The sequence below is a fragment of the Typopeltis vanoorti genome, chromosome 15 (assembly GCF_054136105.1).
Source record: "Typopeltis vanoorti isolate ZY-2024b chromosome 15, IOZ_Tvanoo_1.0, whole genome shotgun sequence".
NCBI lineage: Eukaryota > Metazoa > Arthropoda > Arachnida > Uropygi > Thelyphonidae > Typopeltis > Typopeltis vanoorti.
The window spans coordinates 38,542,702-38,562,271 of NC_143563.1; the positions used below are offsets into that span (position 1 = coordinate 38,542,702).

A 19,570-nucleotide genomic window follows, 5' to 3' on the forward strand; every position below is an offset into this window, starting at 1 on the left:
GCCATCAATCCCAAATCTCTAATCTCCTCCACTTCTTGTAGTATGGCACCACTGATATTGTACGCAGCCTTATATTTCTGCACTCCAAAATATAACACCTTGCATCCTTTCTTTTAGGCTTGCACGGTGATCCGAATGCATTTTTGGAAATTATGGAGACAACTACCGATGTCTCCATAATTTCCAAAAATACAACACCTTGCACTTATTAATATTAAAACTACAACCACACTCTTTTGTCCAAGTAAAAAGTCTATTCAAATCTTCCTGAAGGGATTCAGCATCAGCAGTGTTACTTATAATTCTTCCCAACTTTGCATCATCTGCAAATAACCGAAGATCCCCAGTCAGTCCACATGATATATTATTTACAAACAAGTTAAACAGCAGGGGCCCAAGAACAGAAGCCTGGGGAACGCTATTGGTTACCCTATTTTTTTTGAGACACTGCTCCATCATACACAGCATGTTGGTATCATTCAGAGAGCCAATCTCTGATCCATCTAACCAATGTACTGTCTATTCCCATCCTCTGCAGCTTGTACACCAACTTATCATGTAGTAATATATCAAATGCTTTTGCAAAGTCTAAGAATATCACTGTACATGATTCTCCCTTATCTAACACACTTGTCACTTATAAAATGCAAGTAAATTACTGAAACAGGACTTACCCTTTACAAATCCATGCTAACCTTCAACAATGCCATGTCCATAAATCTGTATTCTATTCCTTACCAATCTCTCCAACACCTTGACCACAACTGCAGTTATACAGACTAGCCTATAGTCGGAGACTTCTGTCTTAGAACCATGCTTGTGGGGTGGTACTAGTTTGCCCTCTTTCCACTCCTTAGGAACCCTACCCACTGCAAGACTTTCATTAACTCTCCTACCGGCCAAGGTAGATGAAATAGCCAGACCACCCCAGCATTTTTCATCGATCAAAACTTCATCAGCATTCTTTTTTTTTTATCAAGTATTTACCCTCCTCCTCCTTTAATCCCTTAATGGGGATTTTAGAGCCATTAGTGGATTAACTGTGGCGGAGCGACTTTTGTGTCACTTGTCTGTGTTACTTGGAATTTCCTTTACTGTACTAGGATATTTGATCTTTTTTTTTTTTTTTGCTGCACAATTTATTTATTTTGTCTCTTTCCAAAAATAAAAACGAGTTTCACAAACCCTTGCTCTTCACAAACCCATATTTGAAAAACAGTTGCATTAGGCGAGATTGTGGTACACAGACTGTTTAAAAAATTAAGAAATAAAACATCTCAAAGAATGATTTGCCCTACTATTCAGAACTGTTTGAAATATAATTAAGGAGGTATTATATATATATATATATATATGTGATGATCAGCTTTTACTCGGTTGTTGTACATTTGAAAAAAATATAGATTTTAATGATAAATACTACTAGTTTCGGCATATAGCAGCCTTCTTCAGGTATTTATAAAGGAAAAAGAATACTAATAAACATTGAATTATCTAAACAAACTGGAAATTACAGGTACAAATATATAATATATATATATATATATATAAAATATATATATATATATTATCTTGAAAATCTCTATAATGGCGACGAACTTGATGTTTATATCAGCATAGAAAATCAAAATGAAGATATCAAAATCTAGGACCCTCAATAATGCAAGAAGAATTTGATAAAGCACTGTCCAAAATGAGTAAGGGAAAAAGTCCAGGTGTAGACAATATTCCTATAGAACTGCTACAAAATCTAGGTGATAAGACAAAAACCTTACTTTATCAATTAATAGCCCAAATCTATGATAGAGGAGAAATACCAAAGGAGTTAATGAAATCAACCATAATACCAATACCAAAAAAGAATAATGCAAACAAATGCAGCCAATTTAGAACAATAGCTTTAATCCCACATGTTAGCAAAATTCTGTTAAAAATTCTTCGAAATAGAATTCAAAAATAGATTGTCTATTGGATGAAGACCAATTTGGATTCAGAAAGAATAAAGGAACAAGAGAGGCAATACTTTGTTTAAGAACAATAATAGAGAGAAGATTAGACCTTAGTCAAAATATTTACATTTGCTTCCTTGATTTAGAGAAAGTGTTTGATAAAGTAAACCACCAAATATTCCTAAATTGTCTAACTAATATCGGCATAGATTTGAGGGATAGGAAAATAATTTATCAAATTTATAAAATCAAAATGGATGATTAAAATCAATGATAAGGAAAAAATAATAAATATAAGGAGTGGAGTATGACAAGGATGTATACTTTCACCACTTTTATTTAATTTATATATTGAAAAGGCCATTCAGGAAACTAAAGATAAAATAAATAGTGTCATAAAGATAAATGGTGAGCAAGTCATGTGTATGAGATTTGCTAATGACATAGCCCTTGTAGCAGAAAACAGTGCTAAAACGTTAAAAACAATGCTAGAATTACTAAATAATAACCTTGAAAAATATAAAATGAAAATCAAAACAGATAAGACTAAAATCATTGTTACAGGCAAAATCCCTAACAATATAGAGCATATAGACATCAGCTGGAATCAAATAAAACAAGTGAAAAGCTTTAAATTTTTAGGAAGCCTAATAACAGAAGATGGCAGAACAAGAGAAGACAAAAGATCAAGAATAAACAATGCAAAAGCCCAATTCTCCATTTTAACAGGAAACCTCAACCTACAATTGGAAAAAAAATTAGTAAAGACATTGATATGGAGCATTGCACTGTATGGATGTGAAACCTGGATTCTAGGCAGAGAAGATGTAAGAAGATTGGAGGTTTTTGAAATGTGGTGCTGATGCCGCATGAACAAAATAAAATGGACAGAAAAAAGATCAAACGAACAAGTCCTGAGAGAGACTTGTTCGTTTCCCTAACGAAACAAGAACTCCAATTAAATCGATCAAAATTAGAAGGGATACGTGGTTTGGACATATACTTCGACATGATGGACTTGTGAAAAGAAGAAGAGGCAGACCAAGGAAAAGCTTTCTTGACTAAGTCAAAGACAGCACAAGTTTGAGGAGTTATCAGGAGGTTAAGAAGAAAGCCAATGACAGAGCGGAATGGAGGAAATTGCTGCTGAGCTACCGGTCCCAAGACTGATGCAACTAATGATGATGATGATATATAGATATACAGGGTGTCCCTGAATTCATGGCTCAAACATGAGGGGATGGTAGTACACACCGAAACCACCAATATTCGTCATAGAATATGCAGCATATTCTATGACGAATAATGTGGCAAACACAGTGAGGAGTTGGAAATGAAGGACAGACACAGGTTTCCAGAGTGAAATCTATTGGAAATCATTACAAAATATGAAACGTCTGCCCACCAACGTTGATGCACGTGGCACAACGGCGGAGTAGTGATTGGCGCACCTGCTCATAAACACCGGGCTTGTTGCGCACATCGCTGTCTGCGACAGACAGTCGGGCTACCAGATCCTCTGCGGACTGCACGGGCATCTCGTACACGACACTCTTCGAATGTTCCCACAGAAAGAAATCGAGACAAGAAAGATCGGGTGATCTGGGGGGTTCACGGGATGGGACCACTGTGTCCAATCCATCGGTTCCCAAATGTAACATTAAGATGCTGATGCATGTCCATGCTGAAATGGGCGGGTGCCCCATCGTGCTGGAACCACATACGGGAGCGGATGGCGACTTGAACATCCTGAAGCAATTCCGGCAAAACAGGTTGCAGAAAAATACGGTACATTCGCCCATCAAGGCAGTCCGGCAGTAGGTAGGGTCCAATTAAGTAGTCGTGCACAATCCCCACTCAGATATTGACAGCAAACCGTTTTTGGTTCGACTGTGGACATGTACCATGGGGGTTCTGGGCTGCCCACAAATGCGCATTATGGACACTGGGTGAAATCCATGTGCAGGGGACTATGTGCCTGGGTTATCTGTCATCATACACAGGATGTCCTCGCTCATAGCTGGCGTTCTGACCATCTGTGCTCGTCTGGCATCATGTCGACTGACGTGAAAGGTACCTGCCTCACACAGCTGATGGTGCAGTCGTGCAAACATTTTATGATCGGGCACACGGCACATAGGATATCGCTCACAGTACAGTCTTTGCGCCTCTCTACCATTGCCCTCAGCTGCGCCATACATCAGGTGCATATCAGCTTTCTCTGCGTTCGTAAACTGCTCCATCTCATGTCCAGTCGACGCTGAGAATGCTGTGGTTTGGCCCAACCAGCGCCTTTAAGCCGTGTCTCGTCTGCGCCCCCTACCGGGCGCAGATGAGACACGGCTCCGAGCTGCATTTGCGGCCGTATAATCTATGACAAATATTGGTGGTTGCGGTGTGTACTACCATCCATTCACATTTGGGCGATGAATTCAGGGACATCCTGTATATATGTTTATCTTATTTTGACTGACTGAAACTGAGAAAATAGATAACAAGTTAATTTAATGGAGCACACAACATGTTTCGCCCAAACGACTTCTTCAGGTGTGATAACACTTCAAGCAAATTAAAAAAACCATAAAAGCATTGTGCCATTATAATAAGATTTGTAAACTGAAGTTAAGTTTGAATTGATGAAACTTGTTGCGTGTTCCATTAAATTGTCTATTTTCTCATCATAAGATGGTTTCAGGCAGTCAAAAAAAGATGAACATATATGATACTGACAAAAAACTGGGATTTAGCCTTAAGATGTGTCATCTGAATATTGAGGGAATTAACAGAGCAAAATGTGACTATCTCTGCAAAATACTACAAGAAAATAACATTGACGTTGTGCTTCTTCAAAAAAAGCATGCTGAAAATGAAGACGATCTTAATAGAAGAGGAAAAATAACTGGTTACAATCTGATTGGTGCTACATACCACCGGAATTATGGCACTGCAACATATATCAAGGCTGATATAGAAAATGCTTCTGTCCTGACAACGAGATGTGATAACAATACCCATCTTGTGAGTGTGAAAATTCACAACATAACAATAGTCAATGCCTATAAACTTCCTTTAACATCATGGTCTATAGATGTCATACCTACTTATCAACATCCAACAGTATGGATTGGTGATTTTAATAGTCATCATGAAGAATGGAAGTACCGTGATAACAAAGACGGCGGTACTACCCTCATTCAATGGGCAGAAATAAATAATATACAACTTGTATTTGATGCCAAGGATAGAAAACACCTTTAGATCATCAGTATGGCAAACAGAGTCTAATCCGGACTTATGTTTTGTTTCAATAAACACAGAAGGACAACCATTACCAGCAAGACGATATGTACTTTCTAACTTCCCATACAATCAACATTGACTGGTGTTACTGGAAATTGGTATGACACTACCTATAGCAAGATCCTTTCCACAACCGAGTTGGAATTTTAAAAAAGCAAATTGTTGAAATTTTGCAAATGAATTGGATAAATATGTTTGTTGGATACCTGCTAGAGTTGCGGAGTACAAGAAATTTGTAGGAGCAATCATATCAACTGCGAAAAACTTTTTCCCTAGAGGTTACAGAAAAGATTATGTCCCTGGATGGAATGAAGAGAGTGAACATCTCTATAGAGAGTTCCTGAAAAGTGAAGATCCTGAAATAGCAGATGAATTACTACATAGTCTGAACTCATCTCGAAAAACAAAATGGATTGATACGGTTGAAAACGACTTCGAATGATCAAGTAGAAAAGCTTGGAATCTTCTCCAACAACTATCCACAACTAATCTACCTAAAAGAAAAAGCATAATTATCTCCCCTGAGAAAATAGCTAATCAAATCGTTAATATGTCAACGGCACCTAGGGACCGTGAACATACCAAGAAAGAACTTAAGAGCTTTAAAAGCAAATGCCCTCTGCTTTCTCAATATGCCTCAATCTTCACTATAGATGAAGTAAAAGCCGTCATAAAAGATATCAAAGCAGGCAAGGCCCCAGGCTTCAACGGTATCCATCCATCCTGAATTTCTAATTAATAGCGGGTCAAATACTATAAGATGGCTCTGTGAATTCTTTTCTGATATATTATTGACTGGCCGACTACCTAGCCAGTTTAAGAAGTCAAAAATAGTTGCTATTCTTAAACCTGGAAAACCACCCCAGGTGGCAAAAAGTTACAGACCTATTGATTTTTTGAGTTGCATGTATAAAATGTTAGAACGGCTTCTATACAACAGATTGTCCATACCAATCATGCAACATGTCCTGATTGAACAAGCTGGTTTTAGAGAAAAACATGGTTGCCGTGATCAAGTGCTCACTTTAACATCATACACAGAAGCTGGATTTCAGAAGCAAGAAAAAACATCATCTGTCTTCTTGGACCTAACAGCAGCCTATGGTACAGTATGGCGTGAAGGTCTTATATACAAATTTCTTAGCATTGTCCCATGTAAACGAACTGCACACTTAATTTCCTCCATGCTCACTGAATGTTTCTTTCAAGTTATATTAGGAAATAAAATGTCCCAACAACGAAAACTTAATAATGGTCTTCCATAAGGGTCAGTATTGGCATCCTTACTTTATAACCTATACACATATGACTTGCCTGCTACCATCTCATGCAAGTTCTGTTATGCTGATGACACTGTAATTGCCATTCGACACAAAAACATGAGTCAGGCTGAAGAGGTACTTACAAAAGATCTGAAACCAATAGGTGAATATTACAAAAAATGGAGCCTCCAGCTCAATCCAGACAAAACAAAAGTATCAAGCTTTCACCTTAATAATCACATGGCAGATGTCACTTTACATATCTTCTTTGAAGGATGTTTACTCACACAGCTGATGACACAATAAGTTTCCAAAGTACTTGGGCGTGATCCTGGACCGCATGCTCTCTTACAAGCAACACCTAACAAACGTTTCAGCTAAGTTAAGAACCCATAACAACATAATACAAAAACTAATAGGCACGACATGGGGAGCAAGAGTATTGCTCCCCATCCTGAATATTGCTCACCAGTGTGGCTAAATAGCACACATGTTAAACTTGTTGATAACCAACTAAATAATACAATGAGACTGATTTCTGGCACAATTAAATCAACGCCCACACACTGGCTTCCAGCTTACTTAGCAATATTGTTCCACAGAATCTGTGCAGGACTAAGGCTCTCTTACAGGAGTATAAGAAAATCTTGGAGAACACAGCCCTACCAATACATTTAGATCTCTCAGACTTAAGTGTACGACGATTGAGATCAAGACATCCACCACTACAATTAGCCCTACTACAATCTAACTTTGACCTGAAGCAAAAGTGGCAAGAACAGTGGGAGAGCCAGACAGATGACATCACAAAATCTTCTCTGAAAGAATTGCAAGATAGTTTTGATGCTTGCTCACAACTCCAGCAAAAATTCTGGATTCAGCTTAATAGAATATGAACTGGTCATGGTGTATGTCCGGACATGCTTTTTAAATGGGGTAAACGACCATCCCCACATTGTGATTGTGGAGGTCAAAGACAAACTGTGGACCATATTGTGACTCAGTATTATCTCAGAGCATATTCAGGAGACAAATTGGACTTTTTAAGTGCTACACCCGAAGCTATGAACTATTTGACCAATATGCAAGTAACCTTTAAATTTTATTGGTTTTTAAAACGACTTTTAATTTTATATTTTTAAAGTGACAGTGTATTGTTTGACATATGTTGACAGTTTTAAAGTGACAGTGTACTGCATGTTTTGTTATTCATGCCATACGAATAAATAAATATATATATATATATTCTAATATTCCTTTCTGCCCAGTAATAAGCTGTAAGCTAACGGAGATTACTGACCCCCACCCCCACTGGGAACCAGATCAAAAGAACATGCCCAGCAGGCAGAAACTAAAGTGCCTCGTGCAATAACTGAATATTTTACAGGAAGAAATTCCTAATTTGTTTTTCCATCTTTCTGATTGATTAGCAGACATTCTAAACATATTATTCTGATATTGCATTTGTAGGATGACAGTGGTTAGCGTATCTGCACTTCAGCCAAAGGGCTGTGGGTTTGAATCCTGCTGTGGGCATGGATGTTTGTGATTGTCTGTGAAAATATTAGTGGTGGTGGGTGGTAGATGGTGTTGGTGTAGTTGCAGCTGGTCGATTAAGTAGTGGAGACAGAGTTGTAGTGTAGAGTAGGTGCTCTCTCTCGATGAGTCCTTGGACTCCCTGGAGGTGTCACGTAATACTTACTTTGTTAATCCTCTTCACTTCACCTCGGAGCATAGGTCTTCCGCCGCCATTTTACACCTGACTCTGTTTTTTGCTTCTGCTTTTATTTGGTTCCAATTTTTATTATTTGTTATTTCTTTCAGTATTGTTCTTTTCCATGTTTCTCTTGGCCTTCCTCGTCTTCTTTTACCCTCTGGGTTACAATCTAGAGCCTGTTTTACTATTAATTTATCTCTTTCCTCAACACATGCCCCAACCATCTCCATTTCCTTTCACGTATCTGTTGCAACATGGGTTTCTAGTTTGTTCTCTGCTATAGTTCTTCATTTGATATTTGTTTTGGCCAATATATTCCCAGTATCATTCTTAAACACTTGTTTAGGAAGACCTGGATATTGTTAACTATCGTTTTGTTTAACATCCACGTTTCTGATCCATACATTAGTATTGCCTTTACATTTGAGTTAAATATTCTCATTTTAGTTTTTATAGACAAATTCTTATTTTTCCAAATGTTTCTAAGTTGGTTGAAAGTTGAATAAGCCAGCTGTTTCCTTTTTATATCATTAGTAGTTCCGTTCCTCCTTTTATTGATACTATTGAACCAAGGTATATAAATTGTTCTATTTCTTTAAGTGGTGTTTCTTCTATTGTTATTTGTTTATTTTGCTTTGCATTTATTTTCATCAACATTGTTTTATTTTTATCCTAAGAACCAACTTTTTTTGGCTGTTTCTACAAGTGTTGTTGTTTTTTGTTCTATATGTTGGTGCTTCTGTGAAAGTAAGCAGATATCATCTGCAAAATCTAGATCGTGGAGTTGGTTTTGAAGTAACCATTGTAATCCTGTATTTCCATGAGATACTTTTCTCATCACCCAGTCTATGACAATTAAAAACATAGTAGGGGAGAGTATACAACCTTGCCTTACTCCTGTGTTTGTTTTAAATGGTTCTGAGAGGGTATTTCATGTATTACTTTAATTTCAAAATCTTCATACTTTTTTTTAATTATTCTTATTATTTTTTCTGGGAGTCCAAAATTTTTAGGTAATTTCCATAGGGAAGATCTGTTTATATTGTCGAAAGCTTGGTCAAAATCGATAAAATTTAAATATAAGCTTGTCTGCCATTCCAATGATTGCTCTATGATAATTCGTAAAGTAGCAATGTGGTCGGTGAATGATCTATTGGCTCTAAATCCTGCCTGTTCTGGTCTTAGTTGTTTTTCTATTTCTATTTTGATTCTTTCTAGTATCGACAATTGACATTTATGTCTTTAGGGGTGAAGCAAGATGCTCTTCATATTCCCCGCTATCCGTTGCGGTTACAGTGAGGGTAAAATTTATGAGCAGTTTGCTCACCCTGAATGGGCATGGAGATTATGCATCGCTATAGAAGGTTAATATAGCTTTTGGTCTTCTATGTTTGAATATGTCCGTTGCCTCGTATGCTGCAGCTTGCTGAACCAAATCGTTGGGGTGTATGGACATCTTTAGGAAGAACTTAGATGCTAAGGATTGTAGGAAAGAGAAAATATAGGGAATATCTCTATCTCTATGAAGTTGATTGTTTCTAACATACCATGGGGCATTCAGAATCATTCTGAAGCACTTGTTTTCTGTACTTGTATTTTGATAATGTTAGTATTAGAGGTGTGGCCCTAGGCTGGAGAGGCATAGATGATTATAGGATGAATCGTCATCTGGTATAGCTGCAATTTGATTCTGTTGCTGAGCTTGCTATTTCTATTAATTAGCGGATAGATCTGTGCGATGGCTTTAGATGCCTTTGCGCACGTAAACTTGATGTGTTGGTTGAAAGAGAGCTTTTTGTTGAGAATTACACCCGGGTATTTTGTTTCGGTCTGCCAGGGAATTTTAGTATTGAATAGTAACACATCTCCTACAGGAGATATTGGCCTTTTCGAGAAAAGAATGTATTATCTTTCTAGTATTATCCTTGCTAGTAGTTTACTTATAACACTCAGCAATGTTATACCTCTCCAATTTTTGCATTCAGATAGGTTCCCTTTTTTGGTAATTTAACCAGTAATTCAGCATTCCATTCCTTAGGCCACTCTTCTTTCTACCATATCTCATTTAGTAAGGGATATAATATCTCTGCTATAAGTTTTGGATTTTCTTTTAGTATATCGCCTGGTATGTTGTCTGCTCCCGCTGCTTTACCTGTTTTGATCTGAGTTATTACTTTTGTAATTTCTATATTTGTTATTTTGTTCAAATTTATATCTAATGATGCATTTTGTTCGTTTAATTCTAGGCTCTGGTAACCATCAGTCATTTCTTGAAATTTCTCTGAGAAGAATTCCACCCATCTATTTATCTGTTCTTTTTCATTTAATAATAGTTTTTCTTCTTTATTATATATTATTATAATATAGGAACTATCCATTTGTTTCTTTTTCCACTTAATTTCCTTGTAATATGCCTCCGTAGCGCAATTTGGAAGAACGACGGTACATTGCGCCCTTCGATTGGAATAGGCCTAAGTTCAATTCTCGTCGCGACGGGAGGAATTTTTATCTGGTCGATTTCAATCGAAGGTGAGTTAGCCGATCTTGTACGGAGGTAAAAGGTTTTTTCTCCCGGAAACTCGGGTTTTTCATCCTGCATACATACAAATTGGCCCTTCAGAACACACGCAATTTACAGACAAAAATTACTAGTTGTGGTGGTGTTGGAAGTGGGCGGTAGATGGCGTTGATGGAGATGATTCGTAGTAGAGGTTAGGTGTAGAGACAGTTACAGATGTCCTCCCATGATGAGTCTTCAGACTCCTTGGAGGTATCAGGAATAATAATAATAATAATAATAATATCATACAACTTTCTAGTATCATTTATATATCCAGCATCCTCTGGATATATAAATGATACTAGAAAGTTTCTAGTTGCTTCAATCATGTGATGCTTAAGATACATATCTCTCAGAAATTTCACAAACTCGCTCTCCTTGTTCCCATACATTATCTCCTCCTTCTAGTCTATATTCCTGTAATTAAAGTCTCTGATCAGGATCACCTTCTTTTTACATGCCCAACTAATTTGCCTAAACATTTCACAATCAGTATTCTCTGCATTCCCTGGCTAACAGCATCCTATCAGATATAGTAACCTGTTTATTTCATTGCATCACACAGATTCAAAATCTGTATATGTACCATCAACTTCCATTCTTTGCAGACACAATTCCTCTGCAATCATTAACAGCCCTCCCTTTCCTCTTTTCACATTTCTATCCTTCTGGAAAATTATATATCCCGCTAATTCTATTCCCAACATCACATCCTCCTGAGATAACCAAGTTTCACTTATTCCAATTACTTTTGGGCATTCCATCTGAATCAATGCCACAAACTCAGCTCTTTTGTTTCAAATACTTTTTACATTTGTATATAAATATAACAATCGCTGTGTGTTTGAGATCATCCTACCAGCACCAACATTCTCTATTCTGGCTGCTATACTACACCTTTCTCTTCAGTTTGACCACTCCTTCGGTTTCCCTGATCCTAAATGTGATTTCCACTCTTACCTGTCTCATCCTCACCTTTATGCATTCCATCACCTTGTGCTGCTGCAACCACATCTTCAACTTCATATCCATCTTCCTCCTGCTGTACAATCTGTTGATTTGTGGTATCCAGTTTCATAGGTAGACTATGATTATTTGTTACATTAACTTCTTGACTCTGTGCCTTCTCAGAAAACAATAGCCTTTCTAAATGCCCAATACCAAACCCATTCAAATAATCCATCATCTTTATACCATTTGAACTTCCCTTCAAATTCACTCAACAGATTTACAAACTGAACCCCCTTTGCCTCACACAACTCAGCCATCTTACTATTCATTATCGCTGCTCTCCTTCTCAATTCACTGTTATCATATCTGGGCAACACACCTATGACTTTCCCAACAACACTATTCTTCTTTACCTGCTGCAACAAGTTCCTCAAGTTTCTATCAACATTCTTCTTCTCCCCAAATAAGTCATTTGTGTCCACGACTACCACTAATTTTGATGCCTGGTAACTTCAATACTGCTGTAATAATAATAATAATAATAATAATATTATTATTATTATTCTGAACCTCCATGAAGTCATAAGACTCATTGCAGGTAACCCATCTTAGACAACATGAAGTTTATACCACTCCTTAAACCCATTCACTATATGCATATTCACCACTTCTCATCCTCCTACTCACTACCTCCTTTTGCAATTTCCAGGGATAGTCTCTTGTACTTGTTCTACTATATTAATGCACCTGTGTCAATCCTGAAAATACCTCTCAACAGCTTAAATATCACACTCATGTCATCCCTTTATCTTCTCTCCACCAAACTCTGCAGTTGGCATGCTCTTAGTCTATCCTCATAACATAGTGGAGGAATGATATCAGTTTGGTTATCCATCTCTATACCACTGCCAAGGTTAAGTTATCTTCCTCAAATCCCAGTGACTAGATATGAGCAAAAATAATCCAGATGTGGCCTGAAGAGGACTTCATACAATGGAATCACCAGTCTTATCTCAACTGGTCACAGTCCTTAGTATACTGCAACAATCCTATGGGTTACTCATTCATTTTAGACAAATTATGGACTCTACAACTGTGTTAGAAATAATTATTTTAATTTCCTGACGTTTCGACCTTCATATTAAGGTCATCATCTGGAGTATACACATATATATACAGAGACAAGCTGTATTAAAATTTCCCACAGTATGCTAAAGAGACAATGATTTGATCAACTGTTATTCTACTGGCCTGACATCTAGTGAAAATGAAAAAAAAAAAAAAAAATGAAATGAAAATGACATCTCGAGTATACACGTATATACAGAGACAAGCTGTATTAAATTTCCCACAGTATGCTAAAGAGACAATGATTTGATCAAATGTTATTCTACTGGCCTGACATCTAGTGAAAATGAAATAAAATAAAATAACTACATCAAAGCTATATTCTGTTTATGATTACATCTGAGAATGTTTTTTTCATCTAGATAGTTTTATTACAGCAAAAGTGATGCCTTAATTTAACATGAGAACTGTTATATTAGATTTAAGATCCTGAATTACCTGTAGTCCTATTTATAATTAACTCTTAGGGAGAAAGGTAACATGGGTAGAATATGTACCTTCCATATTCTTGGGATTTTTAGACCATCATTATTGTTAAGATTAGGGTGGTTGATAAGAATTTCACAGGGCTTCTTAAATTTACGTTCATACCATGTTTTGGTGTGATGTAAACAACAAATACTTTTCCAGCCAATTCTATGTAAAGTATTCAGGGCATGATCAGAAAGGCCAGCTTTACCATAGTTATTAAATTTAATGTACTGTTTATGTTCCTTTTTTCTGATCGGAATTGTGCATCCTGTTTCCCCTATATAGGGCAAATTACAGGTGCAATGAATACGGTATACTCCAGGGTGGGCCAGCAGAGGGAGTGGATCCTTGGATGAGTTGAGTAAGTTCTTTAATTTTGTAGGAGGTTTAAAGGTGGCTTTAAGGTTATATTTCTGTAGTATTCTGTTTATTTTATCTGATATCCCTTTAATGTATGGAATGGTTACAGTTTTATTGTAGTCTAGTTTATTTTTGTTTTTAAGTGAGATCTTGTGAAGAATTTTGTTGATAGTATTTTGGCTGTAGCCATTTTTTAGGAAGGTATTGCTGATAACTTTTAATTCATCTGTAAGTGCTTGTTCATTGGAGCATATCTTCAAAATCCTGAGTTTTAATGTGTTAATGACACCTAGTTTTTTGTATTAGGTGGTGGTAGGAGTTTATGTGTATATATTGGCCAACATTATTATTTATTATATATTGGTAAACAGTAAAGGAAAGACTGCCAGAAGGAAGACGTGTGACAAGTGTATCTAGAAATGAAAGTCTGTTCTGCTTTTCGATCTCAGTTGTAAATTGTACGTGTTTGTGTTGTTTGTTTAGGTGGCTGAAGAAAGTGTCTAATGTCTGGTGGCCATGGGACCAGATAGTGAAAACATCATCAACGTATCTAAGCCAGACTTTGGGTTTTGAAGGAGAGGAATCTAGAGCACATTGCTTAAAATATTCCATCTAAAAATTAGCAATTGGGGGGGGGGGGGAAGATGGTGAGCCCATGGTTGTGCCTTCTTTTTGTAAGTAGAAAATGTTTTGCCACATAAAATAGCCAGAACGTAGTAACACGTGCAAAGAGCGCTGTGATATCGGAAGGGAATTTATCCTGTAATAGAAGGATTATGTCAATGATTGGGACATTTATGAAGAGGGCAGAGATGTCAAAAGTGACTAAATAAATCATCTTTTTCCAGTGTGATGTCTCTGATTTTGTTTACAGTGTTATGTGTTTTTAACATAGGAGGGAGAATGACCTACCAACTCCTTGAGCGTTGATGCTAATTTCTTGGCAAGGTGATAATTGGGGCTGTCTATACCTTCAACTGTCAGCCAGAGTGCTACATTCTGTTTGTGAAGCTTTGATAAACTGTAAATTCTCGGGGAAAGAGCATAGTGCTGAAGTAATTTTTTTAACTGTATCTTCAGACCAAGTAGTGACTACTCCATGGGGAGGATCAGTAAAATAATAATAATAATTACCATCACTGAACTTTATTTTATAAATAAAGTTTAGATTATCTAATAAAATCTGACCTTTATTTATAGTTCACACATATTCATAACACTCTCTCTACAACATATTCCAATCACTCACCACACAAAAATATCCCCTGCTCACATGCGGTAATCTATCAAAAGCCTTTACAGTCTAAGTATGCTACCATCACCTTATTATAATAAAATTACTAAAACATGACCTCCCTTTAGAAATCCATGCTGTCCATCAAAGATAATACCATTATTGTCAATCCAATTCTGGATACTGATTCTCACCGACCTTTCCAACACTTTAATCACAACACCTGATATACAGATTGGCCTATAATTTGATGCTTGAATACTGTCACCTCCTTTATGAAGTAGTACAATCTTGTCTTCCTTCACTCCTTTGGAACTTGACCCAATGTAAGACTCGGGTCAAACATGTCAAGGCAGATGTCAACTCCCTGGCACATTCCTTGGAAATATGTGGTGATATATCATCAGGTCCCACAGCCTTATTAATATCAAGTTTGCTTAATTCCCGATATACCTCTTGCTCATTCACAGTCAGTCTCTCCTCCTCATCATTCACTGCTCTCAAACTCTCCATGATGTCACATTCACAAGGATGAAAGACCTTTATGAACTGCTGATTAAATATCTCACCTATAGTGGTCCTTATATCATTTTCTCCAATCAGTGCCATCCTACCATAATCAATCTTTTATATCATAATCATTATTTCTTCTGCCCTCTGAAAACATTCACCTGATATCTATCTAGTAAGCAATTACTTATAATTTCAATAACATATAACTGAATATGTATAAGTTATAGTTGAGGTGTATAAGTTATAGTATTATTATTATTACTTCCAAGCCTCTGCAGAGTTCAGGAGACTCATCTTGGAAGGTTTGATCACAGACCACAACAGTTATTATACCTTGCCTTGAATTCATTCAATACTGAAGCACTCATCACCCATACCAATGCATTCCCTTCATTAACCACTTGCTAAGCAAAAATTCTCATTTTAATTTGCTTACTCACATGACCTTTCTACCTGAATAACTTACATATCTGATGAAATCATTCCTACTAGCTGTTTAGCAGGCTATGCAATTTATACTCAGTCAACATTCTACAGTCCTAAAATTACTCTAATTATCTGCATTTGTATCCTTTCTAAGATTTCCATATCACCATGAAAATTGGTTGACCAGTATTGCATACTAGTAATCTAGACGTAATGTAAGAGAACAGTTACCTCCTTCAATATAAAATAGTGCACTTATTTTGTTTAGGCGCATCAGTTTTTAGTATGGTGAGATTCAATCAATTTTACAGAATTGTTAATTTCGGAATGGATATAATCTGAGAACAGTGTCCAGGCATTTGGATCTAGCATTGTTTTTAGTCTATTTTTTGTTTAATGGATATATACGAATATCTTTTTTTTTAATGTGAAATTTCTCTCTTTTAAAGCCTTTAAATATCTTTTAAAATTTATTTATTACCAGGGATTGATCTATTTTCATGCACTATAGAAAATTTTGGGATGACATTTTAATTTAGACAGTTCTTTAAAAATTGCATGTGAATTTTGTGCAAAATATTTTAAAACGATTTGGATTACTGTTGCTTTGTAAATTCAATGTGGTCAATTAGTACACTCTGCAAGAACATGACAATGATATGAATTTTTTATTCATATGGAGTTTCCTCCCTTTTCTCCCTCCGTCCTTATTGGGGTGAGTTGAGCCCCCTCATGGGGAGTTAAGTATTTATGGCTGTAGATCAGTGTGTTCACAGGGCCAGTTTGCCTGCTTGCAGGATGAAAAACCCCAGATAAACTGGGGGAAAAAACCCTACTGTCCACGCCCAAGACCAGCTAACTTGGCTATAGCTGAGGAAGATCCTTAAGCTCCTCACGTCGGTGACGGGAATCGAACCCAGGACAGTCCTTTCCCAGGCATATGGTTGTGAAGCACAAAGCACTAGGCTAACCATGCGGACACAATGATATGAATGAAACAAGTGAAGTGTATGTGTTTGTGGCAAGGGGAGGGAATGAACAGAGAGAGAGAGAGAGGGGAAGTCAATGAGAAGAGGTGTTAAATCACAAAGACAGTTTCTATTTTAGACGATATGTCATTAACAAGTGTCTTCACGAAGCTCCTCGCTCTTTACTAATCAATATGAAATAGCACTCTTATTTTATTTAGGGATGCAAGTAAACAAAATAAGCATGCTATTCTATACTGATTAGTAAAGGGAGGAGTTTCATGAAAAAACATCAGTAATAATATATTGTCAAAGTGACATCCTTGTTGACATCTTCCTCACCAGAGCAAATTGCTTTCACCAGTGCTTTTTTTTGTTTTTTGACAAAAATAGGTGCCAGAACTCATTACTTCCTTGTAGTAGAAATTGAAAATTAAAAGGATGTGAAAAAAAAAACTAAAAAAATATTTACTGATATCTTTACTTCATAGTGTGATAATGTTTTTGGAATAAGAATGACAAATAAGTAGATATCACATATGCATAAAATAAGTAAAATAGATATGATAATTTTAAATAGAAAATATTTAAAAAAAATTATGTAGTCAAAATCTTAACAATAGGTGTAGTGAAAAATGTAAATATCATTATCATTTGCATACCAAGTAAATGTCACACGTCCTGATCTCCATGGAGTCACAAGACTTATTGTGGGGAGGTCAACACAAAGTCTATCATACCACTCCTTAAATCATGGACATTCACTGCACATTCACCACCCTCTCAAGCGATGCATACCATATCCTACCACTCTCCATGCAAAAAACTTACTTCTTACCCATTTACTTCTATCCTCTAAAGCAGTTTTTCTCAAGAAGTATTCAAGCTACAACTCTTCAAGACAAATGTTCTTCTCTTCAACATTCACCTGTACTCCCCCCCCCCCAACTGCACTGATGTCATTATAGATTTTTCTATCTCTTATATGTATGTGTGTGATCAATAAAAAATCCCTTAAGATACATATCAAAAATTTGATAATGATATATGTTTTTTCCTTTTTTTTTTTTTAAGGCATTGTACTTTCAGAGGCAAATAAACTAAGATTATTTCCTAATTTATCTGCTACAAATCAAATTTTTAAATCTGATCAAATTTTGCTTTTCAGCATCTGTGCCTTCCCCATTCTTTTTCATTTTAATCTGGATTTAGTCTCTCTAAACTTCAATCAACTATTTACTTATCCTACACCGTTGAAACATTTTGCATGTTTTTTTGTTTTTTTTACCACTTAGTGTTTTCCCCTATACTCTGTTCTGCTTATCCTTTAGAGTATCAAAAATTGCATTTTAAAAGTATTGGTTAATGATATCTGGCTATAAAGTTGGAATGCAGTCTTCCCAGATAGAACTATTTTAGTTCTAAAACTGTGAGGATATCGCAAAGGATTACAGAAATGATGAGAAGGACTGAGATATCGAGGTTATGGTCCCATTGTACAGAGCCTTGATTAGTTTGTATATGCATAGATCTTGTCACCTTGTTTCAAGGAATTCAGGATAAACTAAGATAGCCCAGACAGCTAGCTTGTCAACAGAAGGGTTAGAAACATCCAACCTACAGGCTGTGGGTTCTAATCCCAATGTGAGCATGGTTATTTGTGATTGTCTTTAGGAAGGAGATAAATTTCATTGTCCAGTGTAAGTCCGTGCCCCCACTTATTAAAAACCTCAAGTGGCTTAAAAATTTTCCGTGCAAATTTTCAGAGCGGGCGTTTCCAAACCATAAATAACAATGCAAAAAAATATGTAAAATAAACAAAAAACGTTCACACTCTACGCCCCGAATTAAGCTCGGAAGTCTCAACAACTAGCATCTTTTATCACACACGTTTGTCTTACAGACCGAGAATTCCAGTTTATTTTTAGGTATGTTCAAGTTCGACTTCAATTATTTATTTATTTATTTATTTTTAACAATTACACAGTCTCGATTTCTTCGTTCTAAACGTCTTATGATTATTGCAATAATGAATGTATTATTATACTAATGAATGCAATTCTGTTTTTGGTTAAGATATAATCCACTAAAACAAGTACAGCTGACTATAATCGACAACTAAATTTTAGTTACCTTTAGCATATTGACAACTGACCACTAAATCGGTTACGATGACAACTGTTTATCGCACACAGCAGACGAAAACACGCGACTCAAGTTCAACATCAACACGTCATTTAAAACGAAATACGCTATGGCATAGTAATAAAATGCTATAAAGTTCCATATATCCCTGATATGCTAATAACAAGAAATTCTACAGTGTTTCATGTAACCTATACACAATACATGTTACTCCATACGATCAGAATAACCGCTTGGCAACCCATAACCAAACTTCTTTTCTACGATTTCACCTTCTAGTACACATTTTCTTATTCTACATTGATTATATTAAATCATCAGATAATTCGTTTGTTTGTTTATTTAGTTAGTTATGTTTATTTATAATTATAATGCTTGTATAGCCCTGAAAATAGCATTTGTTTCTTAGCGCTAGGACTGCACAAAAAAGGTTCGTTATGGAATCGTTTACTAGAAGTGCTTTTTCGAAGCCCTTCCACCTTTTTTTGATCAGTTCCCTACTTAGTCGATCTTTATCGACTGAGCAAAAATTCTCATAAAATATTCTATGGAAAAACACACTATTAACACAAGAGTTAGTGTTTAT

At 36.2% G+C, this 19,570-nt stretch overlaps 1 long non-coding RNA gene across 1 annotated transcript in view; it reads right to left on the reverse strand.

Moving 5' to 3' along the window:
• LOC150098647 (uncharacterized) overlaps positions 1-19,265 on the reverse strand; it is a 36,834-nt gene extending 17,569 nt beyond the window's left edge. The window contains exon 1 of the long non-coding RNA XR_016549519.1: positions 18,973-19,265. This is a non-coding gene — a long non-coding RNA (uncharacterized LOC150098647). The remainder of the gene's footprint in view (positions 1-18,972) is intronic.
• Positions 19,266-19,570: the final 305 nt, after the last annotated feature.